The 18,663-nt window shown below is 39.7% G+C and overlaps 1 protein-coding gene across 4 annotated transcripts in view; it reads right to left on the bottom strand.

Annotated features, from left to right (window-relative positions):
- The window catches only part of LOC139769877 (uncharacterized), a 288,097-nt gene that overhangs the window by 217,842 nt on the left and 51,592 nt on the right, over positions 1-18,663 (bottom strand). The window lies entirely within an intron of this gene.

The following is an 18,663-nucleotide window of genomic DNA, read 5'->3' as shown; positions in this document are numbered from 1 at the left end:
TATTAATTCGCGCGAATATCGCATTACGCTTGCGCTGCAAAATTACGCGATGGTAGGTATGCGGTGTCGACGAAAATATTTTATCCATTGGACGCTATAGGCATAGCGCCCAAGGGATACGAGGCTCTCTCGAGAGCCTAATTCCCCTCGATTGTGCGACGTTGAAATTCACCGTTCGGACCGGCGAACTTCTCTTCAAGTCAATGGAAATTTTATTTTAATTTTATTTTAATGAAAATGAGAGCACGAGATACGACGGCGGCGTATTAATTTCGCTTGTAACACGGTTACAACGAGCCAGTGATTCGAACAACCGGGCAATTAAGCGTGCTCGTCTTATGCCAGGAACTCGATGAACTTTTATTCGACGATCGAAAACAATCGTTCGTAAACGCGAGCGCAACTTGAGAGAATCACACAGTTCAAATATTTATATTAAGAGAAATGCAAGGAGAAGAGGCTCGCGGAAAACCGCGATCGCATCGAATTCTGTTGCCGATTTGAAAACATTGGCGAGAGACTACCGTAGAGAAATTCAATGTTTGACTTGCGTAACTTTATGTCTTACAGTAATCGGCCTGTCATCTTCTAACTCTCACAAATATATGGCATACTTTTGACAAAAGTCCTCTGCAAGTATATAAACATGTAATAATATACATAATATGTAATAATATACATAATATGTAATAATATACATAGTTATCTCTCATTCTTATATGATAATGTTAATATTTAAAAATATTCTGTACTCCAAAAAACTCGGATTAATTTTCGATTGCAATTCAAATAAAAATGTAGCGATTTTTAGTATAAAATCTTAAAAACTATCAACCTGGAAACAGTCTTCCAAACAAAAAAGATAGCAACAAATTAGAATGTTTATTAAAAATTATTATAAAGTGCACTGGTTGTATCTAACTAACTCAGAAGCGATTTACCAGAAAAAAATTTTCACATGAAATTTCTCAAAGAAACAAATATATGCACTCTTTCGCAAAAATACGATAGTCACACTTATCGATCCGGCTGATAGACTTATTTTGGCACGCGACAAACGCTACGAATGAGACGATAAGATTTTACGAACCTACGGTTCCTTTTAAGGCGACAGTTTTCTTCCGATTCGCGGGCCATTTCCACGGGAGTCGGGGCTTCGCGAGTGCGCGAAATTGAACGGAAGCCATCTACGCGACGCGAAAGAGACGTCCTTGTTCCCTCGCGGCGAAATGAACAAGCGCGAAAGAGAGGAAGGAGGAATCCTGATGGGCTCGGGCAATAGGAAACAATAGTCGAGCGAAAAACAAAAAGTTCACTTCCCCCTGTCCTGTCCCTCTTCCCGCCCGTACTATCCCGGGCATACGAAGTCTTCGTCTCGTCCTCCGATAGACTTCAATTATGAGCTTCCCGGGCATAAAAGAAATCTCAATATTACTGACAAATTTGAAAAGTTCCATAATTGATTCCTCACAGTCTCTACCTTTCCCCCTTCGAGCCGAAGGCGAGAGAAGAACCCCGAGCAGGGGCTGGCCGGGAGTAGAAAACGGGAATGTAAGAAGGCGGAATGGGAACCAAAGGCAAAAACAATGGCCCCTTCCATTTCGAGCTGTCCGATCGAAAGGATTGACGCTTCCGAGATATCCTCGAGAGAACTGACACCTTTGTCTCTGTTGAGAGCAAACGTTTCCAAGCACCCCGTCCCCATTTCATCCTGATTGGCCGACCGGCTCTAAGGGAGATAGCAAAAACACGAAATGGTGTTCGCTCATCTCCTAAATTGGATGATATTTTTGCATTTCAGAAGTAATTAAAAAACGAGAATAAAATTAGTATAATATAAAAAAATATTATTATCGAAATTATATAAGTAAGAAAATGACGTAATGACGAGATAAGTAATATAATAATTAGAATATGAATTGTATATTACTTTTTTTGAGAAATTAAATAACATAAAAATTACATATATATATATTAGAATGTTAAATACATTGTAAAAAGATAAAAATATAGTAATAACCATTATTTTAATTAAATTACGATAATTATAACTGAATAACAATTGAATTCAAACATACTTTATAAATTTTAAGAATAATAAAATTAAAATAGAACATGTATTAAAATAAAAAAGTTTGCATGTTTTCGAAATATTTTCAAAGAAGGATACATATAAGAACGCGTTCTCTATCCCCTGAGAAGCGGCCTGAAAACAAGGATAGGAGGGTAGGAAGTCGTAACGATGTCGCGTGGGATGCATTGTAGCACCCAACGTTTGCGATTTATCGTAGTAATTATGGGGTTGTATCTGATGGTCATTAACGTTTTGCCACGACCGCCATACGTCGGCAGAACGATTTTTATTAGCGTCGGATTACATCGCCGACTATTCGTTGTCGGAATCGTGCCTTCTCACGACAGTCCGCGATTGTTCTCCAGCGTCGATAATTTACTTATATTGCTAGTCGATACGTTTGATAGTCGTGATTTAGTACCGAAATCTTCGAAACGAGCGCATTTCCCTGATAGATAAGCAAAAGATACTATCTCACGGAATAACAAATAAAACTAGTTAATGAGCTTTCTTCAGTGCAAGAGAATTTACATTTTATAAAGAGAAAATGATGTCACAAGAGGTAGGTATTAAACTAATAGAAATAACAAGATAAAAAGGTTTTCTAAGTTTAGAACTTTAGAATTTTTGACATTTAATTGAGCAAGGAACGAAATCTCGTAAATAAATAAAACTAATTACTTTCTGTAATATTAAAAAATAATACCTGCAATGGTATTCTAAAAACATTTCGGGATTTTCAAAAAAGTTTCTGTATAGCTTCTAACGCATTATGATCTCTTTTAAAATTATTTAAAAAATTTATGATGCAAACACAATTAATACTGCAGCATTCGCAGGACAGAATTAGTATGTTAAAAAGAATAAAAAATTTTACAGAAATCTCGAAACTTTCTTAGTTTCCTACGTATAATCCTTATTCAATTTTTATTCAGTATGGTGTAAAGTTAGCTTTGCTGCTGCGATCTAATTCCATTTTATGATAATATAAAAGTTTTAAATAGCTATATCAACGTTTTCAAGAATACGTATATATTCACGATATCACATGTATGTATATGTATATGCATATGTACATACATTCGTGACGTATTGAAATAGAACTAACAAAAAAAATAGTTTTATTCTATATACTTCTGTCTTTTCTTAGCACATTCGCATGGCAATGCGTCCCTGAACTAAGGAAATAAATTTTACAATTTAAATCGAAGCATCCCTTATCCTACGCGGTCGCTGGGGGAATCGAAGCGCAAGGATCTTCCGCGGGAGGAGGATGTTTTGGGACGCGCGGCAACGGTCACGTTTTCAGTCCGCGTGTCCGTCACGTATGCATATCTTGGGACACCGTGGTGAAACTACCCTTGGCGCTCGCCAACCCGTGGCTGCGTCTCAGCCGGGCCCTGCTCGCCTCTCTCGTTCGTCCCGTTTTCCCCCCCTTCAGACCCTTCGCTCCCACGCGAAAACCCGTTTTCCCCCTCGCGGCCGCTCCCGTGGGAGCGCAGAACCGGACGTACGTGGTCAACGCGGGCCAAACTGTCGGCAAAGTTACGTAAAATAGTTAGCGACACTTCCAGCGACCCGCCGCTCACCCCCTTCTTCCCTCGGTAGTGCCACCTCCGAGCAGACAGCAATGGTACGGACAGGCTGACCGGAGAGCCTCGGGAGTAAAAGGAGGACGAACACCCGGGGAATGGACGAGGGGAGGATGGATACGACAAACGGGCTGTAGCACGGTATCCTGTCCGTTCGTCACTGATATATGGCCGACACGGGGACCTTGCACCCCGCCTGAGATACAACACGTACGTGACCGATATGCGCGAGATATCTATAGACACGCGTGTCATCTTTTAAGGGCGCGCACGCATGCCAGGGTGTATGCGTATCGGCCTTGAGTTCTTTTTAGATACGATAACAGCATACACGTGTATACCCGTGTGCATATAACGCTCTTCGCGCCAACGTCAAAGCGAATAAATGGCAACACGACTCCTCTTTAGAATAAAACTCTTGCTTTTGCTTCAGGGAAAATTATTCATAAAGGAAAATCTGATATACTAAAACATTGTATGAGCAAAGGGTAGTATATGCATTACGAATATTAAAAGCGCTTTATTTCAAAAACGTTTTGCGACACATTTATATTGCTTAGCGATAAAACATATTAACAAAATTTTAAACTTTCAAATTTTCTATTAAAAGAGAAAACAGTTTTCAATGAAATATCTTATTAATATCATCAAAATTTACATTTTAAATAATATTTCACCTATTCTCTACTAATAGCCTCTCCTTCTTAAAGAGAGAGAAAGAGAAAGAGAAAGAGAGAGAGAGAGAGAGAGAGAGAGAGGGAAGGACGAGTTAATTGCCAACTCGTTCGTAGCGGATAGGAAGGCCCTGGGATACTGGTTCTCCTAGTGGAGCTTGTGTTTCTAGGACGCAGTCCACCCTCTCCTCCGCTACTTCCCTTCGTATCCCGCTTGTTTCTAGGGGCTCCGCAGACTGGCTCGAAACGCCTGGGGCCAGAGCAGTGGTCCCGGGCCTTCACGAGCGCAGCTTGGCTCCCACCTACAGGCGGAACCATTTTATTCCGTTGACTATAACGCCAAACTTACTTGGCCGTGCACTAACCATTGCTACTGCCGACCCTCTCTACCAGTGGCACTGACGCAGAACCGGGCTAAACAGCAAGTTCAACGGTACCGTTGTATCGCCACCTCCTGGGGATATACTAGCACCCTACGAGAAACCGCCGAAGGTTTACCCGACCCTTCCCACAACGGTTCTCTTCGTGCTCCTTCTAGAGCCTCCGGTAACGTTCGTTACAACGATATATCCCGGAAAATAAATGGAACAAAGACTGTTAACGTACGTAACGTACTAACAAGTACGTAGCAATAAGTTATTTATTTAGATGGAATTAATTTGAAATTTAGCTTTTGATAATAATCGATTTGGAAAAACGTAATAAATAGCAGGTATGTGCTTTATTATAACGAAGAAACGCCAAAAATAAAATACTATTTAGATAGATAAAAAGATTTTAAAAAATAGTATATTCATAGTGTAAATCTTATGAGTGTAATCTTATAGTGTTAATTAGAGCAAAATTTTTATTATACTTCAATTTACTTAAGCGAAAAATTTATGAAATTTCAATGAGCGAGAAATTTAGAGAAATTATAAAAGTACTCGACAAAGTTGGAATTAGATCCGTCCGTAACACAGGTTACAGAACTCGATCAGGTAGCCGAACTTTACAGAGTCTGCGCTCAGGACAACGAGACTCTTCGCTTTTGCGCCGCGGAAAGTCTCGGAACTTTGGAAGTATCGAGTCGCGAGGGAGTCTTCGCGCGGTAATATTCAAGGTCACTCGCTCCTACCAAGGTCGTGCTACCCCACTGTACGGATAGGTCAAGGTTCGCGATGGCAACGCAGGCGAGTCGCGGTGAATCGTAGGCGAATCGTGGCGAGACGGGGCAAGTATTGCGCCAAATAAATACAAAGACAGATAGTCAAAAGGGGACCAGGGCAGATAGGAAAGTTCCCCGGGAAGTGGACTCCCGTTAAAATATTTTTTACGACACTTTTCTCGCTCGCATTTCCCCGCCGCCGTCCTACGTCCGCGGTTACCGGCAGTCGAACTCCGGAGCCGAGTTCGCCAAGTTTCGCCATTAGACACGGTTAAAACTTTGTTCGAAACACTTTCGTCCGCGTGCCGTCCGCGACCGTGAAATAAGCGTGCTAAATTCTGAATATTTTCTTCTCACCCTCACCCCACCCCTTCCCCCCGCACCCATCATTCCCGCCCGGAAACCTCCACCCGGCTTTCGTTCCTCGGGCTGGTCCCGCGGACCCCCGAATCGACCGCCGTTTCCGGTCTCGCCGGAATCCACAGGCTCTTACGCGCCGATCTGTTCCAGCTACCTCTTCCAAGTTCCGCACTTTCGAAGCAAACGCTAACTTCTTGGCAATGAATTTATGCAATCGCTAATTTAGTCCGCGGGTATAAACTATCTTTGAATCGACCGTATCAAATGTGAAATGCTAATTAAAAGTAGAGCACCACAAAATCGAATTACTTGGTGAACGCCATGATATTGCCGTTGGCTAATCTTGCTTAAATAATTTAATGAAATTTATTATCATAGTGACTCGAATGCAAGGCACATATTTCACTAACGCGGCCTCTCTTCTCGCGACGATTCAATATTCTTTCAAATGAGATCGCGAAATAGTGCGACGATCATAATATTTGATAGATTAATGAATAATCATGAAGAAAATAAATTATATGAACTAATGCAAGATATTTAGTAATATCAACGGTATTCCGTTACTATTGACAGTAAAGTCAAAATATCCTCAGGGAATTCCGAACAAGATCTTTCCAACTTATCATTTCGCTCACGACTGGGAAGTTTGTCTCTCGCCGTCTGGTTAAATTTCAGGGAACGGTAGATCGTCCGTCGTTCTCTGATAAGGGCACAGGAAGCTTCTCTTGGGTGCCGATAAAAAGATTGTTTCTGAGTATCTAAGATGAAATATCGAGACAAAGCGCATGTTTCGTATGGCCACATCGATGTTGTAATGCACACACTGACCCCTCTGTGCTATATAAATATTTTATGCATTGCGTTATACGTACATCACGATGACCGCTATAATAATATTCTCCCCCAGTTTCATATATCTTTTCCTATTCCACGCTTTTTCAAACCACGTACCTCCCTCGCGAAATTGCCACGAACATTGTCTATACTAATATTACTCTGATGCGATACTTTGTTTCCGTCTCCAATCTTGTCAATTGAAGACATTGCAAAACGGTAATATCTGAATTGCAAGCTAGGAAGGTTAAAGAAAAATCATGCCGATCGAATACCTACAAAAAACTATCATCTTGATAAAAATAAGATACGTAAATGCAATGGATACGCCGTATGTTCGCGTTTCATTAAATAAAGATATTACATTTTTTGTAATGGATTTTCAATGATCTCGATAGAAGACTCCGTGGACACCTTTCGTCCGATGTATCGCTCTAATTGTCACCAGAGATGTTTTCAGGGATGAAGGGAGACGGTACTTCTGGAGTGGAAGGCTAATTGTCGTCGAACGAAAGGTCCGAGAGGGTGACCGCATCCCTCGCGGCATCAACACGGCAAGGCACTCAAGCTTGGTCGTCTTTTAACTCGTGTGGTGCACGTTCCTCCGCCGTGCGAGAGGGTTAAATACGGAGTTACTCGGTTCCCCTCTAAGCCTGTTATACGTCTCGAGGGGGTAGTCCCCGATCTCCTCTTTCCTACCTCGGACGATGCAGAAGCCAAACGACCTCCATACCTTTCCTTGCGTCTCTTAATCGACAAACATGATTTCAGGAAATCGCTGCCTACCTACGTTTGCAAAGCGTCAGTCTTTAGATACGTGAGAATTATACGTACTGCATCTCTCTTAAAGCAAGATTTGATTGTGTTATTATTGCATAAAAAAGTGTAAATGCAATTTTAATAAATATTTATAATAATACATTGTTTTATCCTTTTTATTAAAATAGATATTAAATTATCTGAAGCGATTGCCGATTAGGTAATAATTTATTTTTCACATGTCTGCTTTTATATAAAAATTTACGCCATTTACTAAGTTCATAAAATTGTTTTCATCTAGGTATTAAGAATGAGATAACATTATTTATTTGGAAATAAATTCATCTCGATCAAAATATAAGATTATAATCATTGTGAATTCGACTTTGCTGGAAAAGAATTGCAAATTCTTTTAAATCTGCAAGCGTTATTTTCATGTCATAAAGATTTTTGAACAGTTAACTTCCTGGTATTACACTGAACGGCAATGAATCGATTGAGAGCGGATGGCAAAATCGTAAGAATGTCTCTCGTAAGAATCGTAAGTAATGGAGTGTCTCCGTGCATAAGACCACTGGACACGCCGTGGCCGGCGAAAACAACCCGTTCGAAATTCACGCAAACAAATAAGTCAATAAAACGACGTATCCGCGCTATTAAATTGTCTTTAAATAGCGGCTATTCTTCGAAATCGTGCTGGAAGTCGCCGACAAAAGAGTCACTCCTAACTTGGAAAACAAAGAGAACGTATCGATTTTGCATAATACGCAGGGCGCGTCGAAGCAGTAATCCTAACACACAGAAACTTTGGATATATATATATATATATATATATATATATATATATATTATTTGAAAGCAAAATTTATACCGACATATATATATAAATTATTTCACCATACTTTAAAAAGAGATGCACTAAAGACAATTAATATATTATATTATGTTTAAGCTTCTTGACGACGTAAGGGTATAATATAATGCTACGCTACTACCAATAAAAAATATTTTTTATATGTTCTCAAAAAATATGAATTCAATCTTTTTATAACGGAAATTTAACGAGACAATTATTTATCGCAAACTTTATTCTTTATAACATATATTTTATAATAATCAAATGTTAATGTAATGCTTTGTAAAAGTAATACTATTTAAAACTGAAGAAGAAGAATATAATTTTTATTTCAAAAATTTAATAAAATGACTTTCTTAATTTCCAATCGATTAAACTTGAAAATAGTTGGTATCGCAGCATTAAAAAAATATAATTACTGTTAATTTAGTACCTTAGCTCTAATACCTAGCTTTTAAAAAATAGATTTCTCAATATAATATATTAAAGTATGATATAAAATGTATTTTTTATAGCAAACTGATGCATTAGTGCATCCCCTTTATCAATAAGGACATTACCCTTATTAATAAGAAGCTAGATGCTTATCGTGACAGAGAAGAGATACGATCTCTCTCTTAGCACCGTAAGCTTATTTCCCTTCTGCTAAATAATTCGTTGTGGCCATTTAGGTACAGGAAGGTCCCCGCCCGGATGATCAGACCATCCAAACTATCGAGGCTGACGACGATTAATCCGGTATATATCGCATACCTCTGGGAATCATTAGTCGATGCTGGTCCCACTCTATGGATCGTCAGTGGAACTGATATCGCTAGCCGAAAGCACGGAAAGTAGCTCGCGAAGAGGAGGACGAGGCAACGGGGCTACGGCGCCTATGGGCGATGCCTTCACTGGATTAAAGGCGCATTACACCGCTCCAAAGGGCTCCTAATTAGATCCGGAAAGAAGCAAAGGGTTCTCCGAGTCGCGTAACTCGGTTTACCGAAGGGAGAAACCTACTACCTCTCGGCTCTCTCTTGGCATTAACGGCTTTCGCGTCCGCTGAGAGACGACCTTTTACCGCCCCTTCTTAACCCGATCCCCCGCTTGCTGATCGACCACGTTCACAGATATGATTAGAAGCTGTCAAATACGACAGAACATGTTCGAGAGTTCAGAAAGCATGGCATTTATTGATTTTTTTTTTTTAAGAAACGTGCAGAAACCATCGATTCTTTTTCTAACAACGTGATATAGAACTGTCTATATTTGTGCATCTGTTTATACATCGTACATATCAAGTAACAAAGACTTGATAAAAATCATCTTATATTGCAATATTCTAATCTCTGTACATGTATGTTGTGGTAAAAATAAATTGTGTTTTAAACAAATTTCATGTTTAATTTCTATTAAAATATAATATGTTTAAATTTAACTGAAAACATAGTTTAATATTCTCGTTTATATTCTAAAAGCTTATAAGATTACAGAGACCTTTAATTTACAATGTCAAATACTTTGGAAAATGCCTCCATAAATTTTTGCTGAGAAGAAATCGACTCGAAGCTCACTATTACACGAGACATCGGCGACCAAATCGGAGATATTTCAGAACAAGCGTACAACAGGGAGGGAATACGCCTTTTATCGGACGAAGTTCAAGCCATTCGGTTTTATGGGTTCCAGGCTAAATACACGTAAGGACTAAATCTACTTCTTCGTTTCAGCATTGCCATATAAGAGGCTGGGGTCTGTATCTTGGATGAGTTATACGAATCGCCGTAAGTGATTGGCAAACAGACCGACAAGTCTTTACGACTGACTACTTATCCATAGCATCGTAGTTTCTTCAACTAGATAGCTGCTGATTAGAGAAGGTGTGAAAACACCAGCAAAACAAATAAATAAATTCAATAAAACGTCAAAAATCAATATTACTACTGTTACTATATATATATATATATATGCAACTAAATTATTGGCATTTCGTAACTTTAATAATTTTGATTCTCTAATATTTGCACAGCGGCAATATTCATTTAATAAAAAGAATGGAAAGAGAGATCGTTGTGAAGCACATCGCAACGCCGCACCGCCGTGAAAGCTCAAGCGTTAAGACAAGAAAAGGAAAAACGTCACCGCAACATCTGGGCACATAGGTGCACCATAGTGGAACGAGGCGCTCAACTGCGTGCCTTAGCAACGGGGAAAAAAGCAAAAGAAAAGCAGGACGAGGAGGAGGAGGAGAAAGAGGAGGAGGAGGAGGAGGAGGAGGAGAAAACGGGGGTGGAAGAAAAAGGAAGTGGAATAAGGGTAGCAAGCAGAAGAAGAGGAAGAAGAAAAGGCACGGAGGCGTATCTGCCGCCCACGTACATGCCATCCCGCGGGTTTTGGCGGATCCTGGGCGTTTCTGGTACCATGGTGGAAGCCCAATCGTGGGTTCGAGGTTCGAAACCCGGCCGGCGCACTGAGGACGCAGACGCCCACCGTCCTGTCGACCCACCTTGTGCAGGGCCGTAACGCGCATCGCGACGCGCAGGCGAAAAACGCACTGACCTCGATACCACCTCCACCAGCCGATTTACACCACCACCCCAATCTCACCCGTTACCTCCTCTCAACTCCCAGCCACCCACTTGTTCATCCACCCGCGCTTTTCGTTCTAATTCTCGTCAGTGGTCTACACGCGCATGGTGTTTCGAATCGTGCATCTCAACTGCCCAGCCTTAACATTCCCTATTCTTTCCATCTCGATATTTCGCGCCAACATCCGAGAGAAAATGTTGCATCTGCAACATGTGTGAATGCAGTTGCATGCGACACGTTTGAAATGCAATAGATTTGAGAAGAAATTCTCTCAAACACATATTCCCCTGAGTTTCATGTTTCCTTTTGCGTTAGTTTCTATTACTTATTACTTACATATATAACGTTCTTTTCGAAATTTAACACTTTCTTTCGTTTAAAGATACTTTCGCTAAATTAGTTTTTTTTATAGCAGTAATGTTAAGTTATCAAAATACTTTTAAATTATTAGAAAACATTAACAAACTTCTTTGATTAATTAATTGAAATTGAGTATCTTTCTTTAAATATGTACAACAGTTTAATTATCTATGATTAGAATGTTCAAGCAACAATCGAATAAATAACGATTATTACAGAAAAGCTAAGAAACTTGACCATGTTTTGAAACTTGGTTAAATATTGCTTTATTTCACTAAGGGATATGAATAATGAAATTGATAGACTTTGCGCATCCTACATCTATATATATTCCAGTTCTAAAAACTTTTGCCCATAACTTTTCAGTAATTTGTTTGGAGAACGTTTTACTTCTTCACTATATTATTCATGCCAAAAAATATGCCAATTTCTTGTATTAGTCAACGTATCCCTATTCCGAACACTAAGTAGATAATTAATTTATCAAAAAATACAGTTCCACCTCTTTCTTGCAGATAAAATTTCAATTGTAGTTGTAAAAAGAGCGATTTAGGAACGATTTAGCGATTCACTAAAACTTAAAGTTAACAGCGCATCGTTTGTTTCCGCTTCCGATGTTCGTCTTTTCAAACGGAAGCGGCGAAGAATTATTAACCGAGATCCAGTGTCGAAGGAGGACGAAAAGCCCTCGAGGACACTACACTAGGCAGTGCCGTTACCGGAGCATTAACTTTGAAGAGCATACATCCTGGAAAGTTCTCGCGCGAGCCGATTCGTTCGCAGGAAAGTTACTTCCCCGTAAACAACAAGTAGTTACCTACTCCAGAAACGTTCTGGCAGACTCCGTTCGCGTTTGTGCGCGTGCCGTCTGTGCGTGTATACGTACCCGGTGCCCCCGTACAAGATGTCCGCGAAAACTGGAACTCGTAAACCACTGACACTGTTAGAGTCGAAAACTTAAGGCTCGCGAAGGGGATAGAGTAGGAATTCGCGTCTTCGGATGCATTTTAACGAATGATACAAACAATGTCTGATGACATCATGCACTTCTTCCGCTGCCCTCATACAGATTTCGTACATTTTAGAGTCACCAACAATTTCCCGATCTCTTTGTAATATATTAATTTTTTTACGGATATTTTAACTAGCAAAAGTTTAAATTATTTTAACGATTCTAAAAAATGTATTACTATTACTTTGTATATGTTTAATATTAAACTTAATGACAATGGGAGAACTACCTCTTTTAAAAATATTTTTTATTATAAATGTATTTTTAAATATATTTAAAAAATATATTTTAAATATATTTAAAAATTTTCTATAAAATGTACAGTTTATACGCTTTGGTTTTGCTTCCAATTTCGAATTTTATATTTTGTAGTTTAGAGAATGAAAACAAAACGAGCGTAATCAATCTTGACAGGTATTCCGAGATATTATTGCAAGACGGAACTATTCAGACAAAATATTGGAAGTAGCTGTTGGAACATTAGGCACGAAAGGTCCGATCGACATGATTCATTTTCAATTCGGCTTAGATGCCACGGGGCGTCAGTGGCATTCAGCTGGTCTAAGTATGTTTAGGGGATTATTGGCCAAAGTTGGTGTCCTGGCACGATGATATATTGGAAGGGTCGACAATACCTACTCCGAACTCTTGGACAATACGCCTCCGTTTCGAACTCGGTTCTGGGTGCGCGTACTCAAAGTCACAACACAACCTCTTCGCCACCGGCGGCCAAATATATCGGCAAAATTAAAGAGGCTAGTTGAATAATGAGGAAAACAAATGCATTTGATAATTTCACTCTCATAATAATATTCATAATTACCGATGTTACCAATAAATCATTTATTGGAAATTTATATATCCATTCCACACACAAGTACGATAAAATACTTTATGTACTATCCACCATAAATGTAACGAATTTTTAAATTTTGGAAATCTTTATCATCTATTTAGTATACATAGATTTTTCTTAAATTAATTCTCCTAGTGACATGCACTTTTCGCGTGACTCTAGAATTTTTAAAACACTCGCAGCACTCGTGACTTATGTCAAGAGGAAATCATAGAACTCAAAAAGTGGTCTTATTACTTTTCTGTTCCTCGATTGCTTTCCATTCGCGCGATATAGAGACTATATTCACGAAACTTCTCAGTCTTCTCACTCAGAATATATGTAAAGTCCGATTAATTGTGAAATTGATAAATTGAACGTAAAGATAACGTAAGTAAAGATTTTTTTAATTTATCCTCAACAGTTAGAAAGGCTTTAAAAAAATTTCAATTTTAATCAAACTTAATTCTCAACACACAGATAGTTCAAGTAAATTTTTAAAATTTCCTACTCAAACATTATTTCGAGATCTTAAAACAGTACAGGCACAAAAGGAAGATTTGGACAAGTGCAAGACACACTCTAATGAATAACCAAGAACAGTGATAGCTATCGGCGTTCTTGGTAAAAGGAAGTGTCGATGTTACCGGTAACGATGGTTATCATGTTGACGATGGCCGAGGGCAGGCCGGTCCCGCTTGGGGCGCACAACTACCATCAGTCATTATTTTCCGCAACATTTAGCAAGCACTTCAAAACTGTTTCGCGCCCCCCTGCTACGTCCGCTATCCTGCCGCGAGCCCGAAACTTTCTCAAGTATGTGCCGTAGGAGCGAGCAGCGTGCTGCTCCTCGAAGGGCTCCTCTTTCACCATCCGCTCAGCTACACCTAGAAAGGCCCGAGCTTTTTTCCATTGCTCCTGAAAATGAGTTATGAACCACCAGGTCGTCGGAACCTGCTTCCTCATCCAACTCCGAGGCTCACAACGAGTGAACAAGCAGTAATTAAGAACGGTACAAAAAAACAATATAGAGTGCTGGAGAATTAACTGAACGACCTTGCGAGAAATATATCGGGTATTTAATAACGACAAATGTAAGAAATACTCGAGTGTTTCGTTGTAAAAAAAAACGAATAAATACTTCGTAAAATGGTATATGAATGGTTCATTCAAATAATTTGCATATCATCAGAAAACGTTTATAACAAAGGAACTGAGTTATATACATTAAAAATAATTTGTAAAAGAATATTTGGCAGAGATACTTATATAGTAATATAATAATATTACTTGTCAATACATGATATTATCTAAAGTTTTGGATTTATGCATTAATAATCATGATATCTACATTGAAATTTTATTCATTAGAAACGTTCTTGACGCTCAATTTTGGTAACTCTAATAATATCTTCGTTAGCTCAATTATCATTTTTATTATTATTTAATAAGAAAAATATGCTTCTACGAAAATTGACCGCAATGCAGTTCTCTAGCATCACTGATACACGTGCAGAAGCTGACATTACGTCGTGGCAGTGAATCGTAGCGACGCGTTCTAGCTACTTGCGCACGCCGGAATCACGAGCGATACCGATGTCATTCGGCTTCGAAATGCTACCTACCCCACTCCGTGCCAACTTTAAATTACTGATAATACCGATCAGAGACGGATTCAGTCGGCTGGCTTTCAGCAGTACACTGCATTCATCGATCGAACCATGACGACTGTTTACTGGATTTTCCGCGACTTCTTGTCCCCTGTCCTTTTCCCCTCCCCTTGGGCGACGTGCGGGGGTGGGATGGAAGCCACCGAGGACCACGGAAGTTTTAATCGAATTTATCGCAATGCTATTCATGAGAGATAGAGAGCGAGCGAGAGGGAGCGAATGAGAGAGAGAGCGAAGAACGATGAGGAGGAGGATCGGGGAGAAAAGGGCGAAAGGGAGATATGAGAGGATAGAGGAGGGAGGAGAGAGAGCTGTACATCTCGACGTCACGTATAGGAGTGGCAGTAGTACTAGTCTCGAATATTCCCGTCTCGCGAGTGCCGCAAGGCCACCCTCCCTACCCCGAAGACTGTCGAAATGTGCGAGCTAAAAGTGCCGCGCGCTGCATGTAAGTTCTCTGGAAGTAAGTTCGGTGTCTTCTCCTCGGCGGCGACTGCACCAGGTCCCGACTAATCGGAATTACAAATGCTTCCTCCTATCCCCTTCCCTCTGCCGATGTTCCTTTTCCAAAGGCAGCCGTCGTCTCCGTTTCTCACGTAGATATCTAATTCGAATTTGGACTACTCGCGATGCCTTCGACACTTGTCGGGATGTCAATCGCATTCTACTATTAGCAGCAGAACGAACCCGTAAGTTAATCGTCGTCGTCATGAAAAATATTTTGCAAGTTATGTATAAAACTTCATAAAAATTACATATTTTAAAAGAGTTATCTAATATCATACGCGAATTAAACGTTTGTTTCAATTAAGTATATTCCCCTTTGTTAGTTGTTTTGTACTAAAAATTTAGCAGTATTAATTGTCAAATATTTGAAAAGCTAGAAAATGTGTCTGTTAAGACTAAAATAGTGCGCAACGGAGAACAATAAATCGTCCTTCCTTGCCACATTCTCGCAGTTTGTATCGTGTTTCCAGATGAATGGACCACCGCCTGAATTCAGAGTGGCCAATTCCTTGCGCAAACCCAGGCGACTGGAAGGCCAGGAGGAAGCAAATTGATTCTGCACGGACCGTCGCCAGAACTTGGTCGATTTATTTGATTACGGTGCGCATGATTAGCAATATTGACAAATTAACTCTTGGCCAGTTGCTCGGACACTCTGCACGTAAACTGTTGACCATAGCTGCGACCTCAACCGCGTAGTTGTGTTAAGATAAGAATTTAAAATTTAACGTTATTATCTATTGAAAAACTATTAAAAGCTCAATAATCGATTACCAATCCGGTTTTGTAAATAATAAATGATAAATTAATAATAATTTAACAAAAAACCGAAACTATCCTTTTCTAATTCTAACAATATTGTCATATCTGTAGATAAATGTTCAGCTGGCATTGAATTTTTATATATCCTTTTGAAAAGAGATTTGACACCGTAAGTATATATATATATATATAGTAGCAAAAGCTAGCTTGTATATCGCTTTGAGCGTTGGACAATCTTGAGATTAAAGCCAGGGGCAAATCAGAGATCGTTCTATCACCTGAAAAAGTATTGGGAAACGTCGGGGGGTCGGTTGCCGGGGCATATACCGTGAAAAAGACGAGGAGACGAGATAGGCAGAGATATTCGACTCCCTATATCCATATCAAACTTGTACCTCGTCCCCTCGAAGCCCGACCTGAAACTTTTTCTCGTATGTAATTCGATATGGAAACGAAGTCGAAAGGTACTATGCAGCCGACGAAGAACGATGCTCAGGGACGCAAAGCGTTCACGCTGACGCATAACCCGTACCTTGATAAAGGTACTCTAAGGAATAAATATTTCACAATGCATTAAAATTTCCTGATTGTGTACAAACTAAAAAATGCTCAAGCTCGTTAAAAGAAGGGTGACTTTCTCTGTTACACGTAAGACTTATCGATATTGAGCGCCGTAGTTAAGAAATTAATGTAAATTATAGACGCAGAAAGAAGCTTTGAAGAGAAATTTGTTAACCTTGAAGAAAAACAAAAAGCCTCGGTAAATCCGTCAACTTGGAAAATTGACTTCTACGAAACATATGTCGATTAAAAAAATCTAAGTCTCTTGGCATGAATAGAACACGAATACTACTGGGCTTGAAGCGCATCAACGAACTGAACATAGTTCCTAGGATGCCAATGCTCATATCCGAACGACCACTCCGTCGAATCACCCCCCTCGTTCGCTGCTCGTACACCAGCTCGTGAACGTAAGGGCGTCAGACCAGTGGGGTTGGAACGAAAAGGAGTCTCCTTAGGGCACTTAAGGGCATCCTTGTGCGACCCTGTCGACCCCGCCGGCCGGATTCTCCAAACAACTTCATGATTTGCTTGATTGCACCCGCCGATAACTGCTTCTAGATACACGCGAGAGAGATTCACGAAGAACTGAAAACCTCGTCAACTCGTCGTAATCCTTCCACCAAATCGCTTTTTTATGCACGAAATTATCGGAAACATGGAATTAAATAGAGAATATCTTTCTATCCCAGAAGACTTCTGATTTTGTAAATAATATAGCGAATATAAATATCATTTATTACTAAAATTAAAGATAACATATTCATAAAAGCAATTTCAAAACTTTCAGCCAGAATAATGATAAAATTAATCCTTTGTGGCTCAAATTATTTCTCTCCACTAAGCGCAGATTAAATACTCCCTCAATTTAATCTAATTAGCGGATCTAATATATAATCATCAGTTATTTAAAGTAATTTATGAATATTTCGAAAATATAATTTGCTATTTATAATTACGCATATACTTCAAACGTTTAGAGAACTATGCGGAAGATTACCGCAAAGCATAACACAGAGTCTACCTCGGCATAGAATTGCAAAAGATTAACAAAATAAGTTGAAAAGATTGACCATTTTAATTGCCTAGTTATATAACAGGAATTAGCAAAAGTGAAAAAAAAAGAGAGAATTAGATTTTTATTATTCGATGTTTTAATATAGACTAATCCTTCATCAAGTTTGCGAGAAAGTGTGCAGTATCTAATATACGATGTACAGCAAAGTATAAATATATGTTTATATATTATCTATCAATTATATCATACTTAATAAATATATGCGTGATACAAAACGTTCCTCTATTTAGAGAAATACTTGCATCTGAGATATGCAACGGCGCGAGTTGCAAAGTTTCTGCCAGCGCGGGTAAAACGATAGAAGGAAATTTAGCCGCAACAAAGTTCATAATTGTGCAATGCCAGGCGGGATGCTGCGCCGTTTCATGGCAATTAGTAGTAATTATTAACTACTTTGTGACGGGGTGGTCTCATAGCCGGCTCGTAGAAATTCGTTACAGATGGTTTTGCTCTTCACACATCGCCTCGGAATTTATCGCGACAGCAACCATACTTGAATGCGATATCAATACAGTATTTAATGATAGTCGAGTCATCAAACCAACACCAGTATGTTGAACCTTTCTTCGCAAAGTTACCGTCCTCTCGGCGTAAGTAAAACTTTTTTTCTCTTTATTACCACGGTAAAAGTATATTACTACGGTTGTAGATGCCGTAACTCGAACTGCGCGAAGTAGATACGAGACTGCATTTCCGCGTGGAGGTATTCCCATTACGTCGCAAAGGAGATCGCGAGCCTAATGAATCCGTTAGGCACAACGTCAGTGACCGTTCCGTAGAAGAATCCCCGTGACGGTAATGCGAGAATCCGGTGCTGCGGACGACCGGACCGGAGAAGAGCGCGACGGCGTTATTTCCACCTAGCGTACTTATTGTTAGTTCTCCTATAGCGCGTTACGACGAAGTTGAGGAACGCGCGTTTACACGCTTACGTGTGCGTGTACCGGAAGGACGCGTTGGCCGAGCCGCAGTACAAGCTGGCGCGGCCGAGCGAGAGAGGCCCTTCGC

The sequence above is a fragment of the Temnothorax nylanderi genome, unplaced genomic scaffold (assembly GCF_030848795.1).
Source record: "Temnothorax nylanderi isolate EJ_2023f unplaced genomic scaffold, tnyl_v1.0 TNYL_tig0025_pilon, whole genome shotgun sequence".
Lineage (NCBI taxonomy): Eukaryota > Metazoa > Arthropoda > Insecta > Hymenoptera > Formicidae > Temnothorax > Temnothorax nylanderi.
Note: the sequence above shows the minus strand (reverse complement) of the source record. Positions and strands in the feature narration are given on the sequence as shown.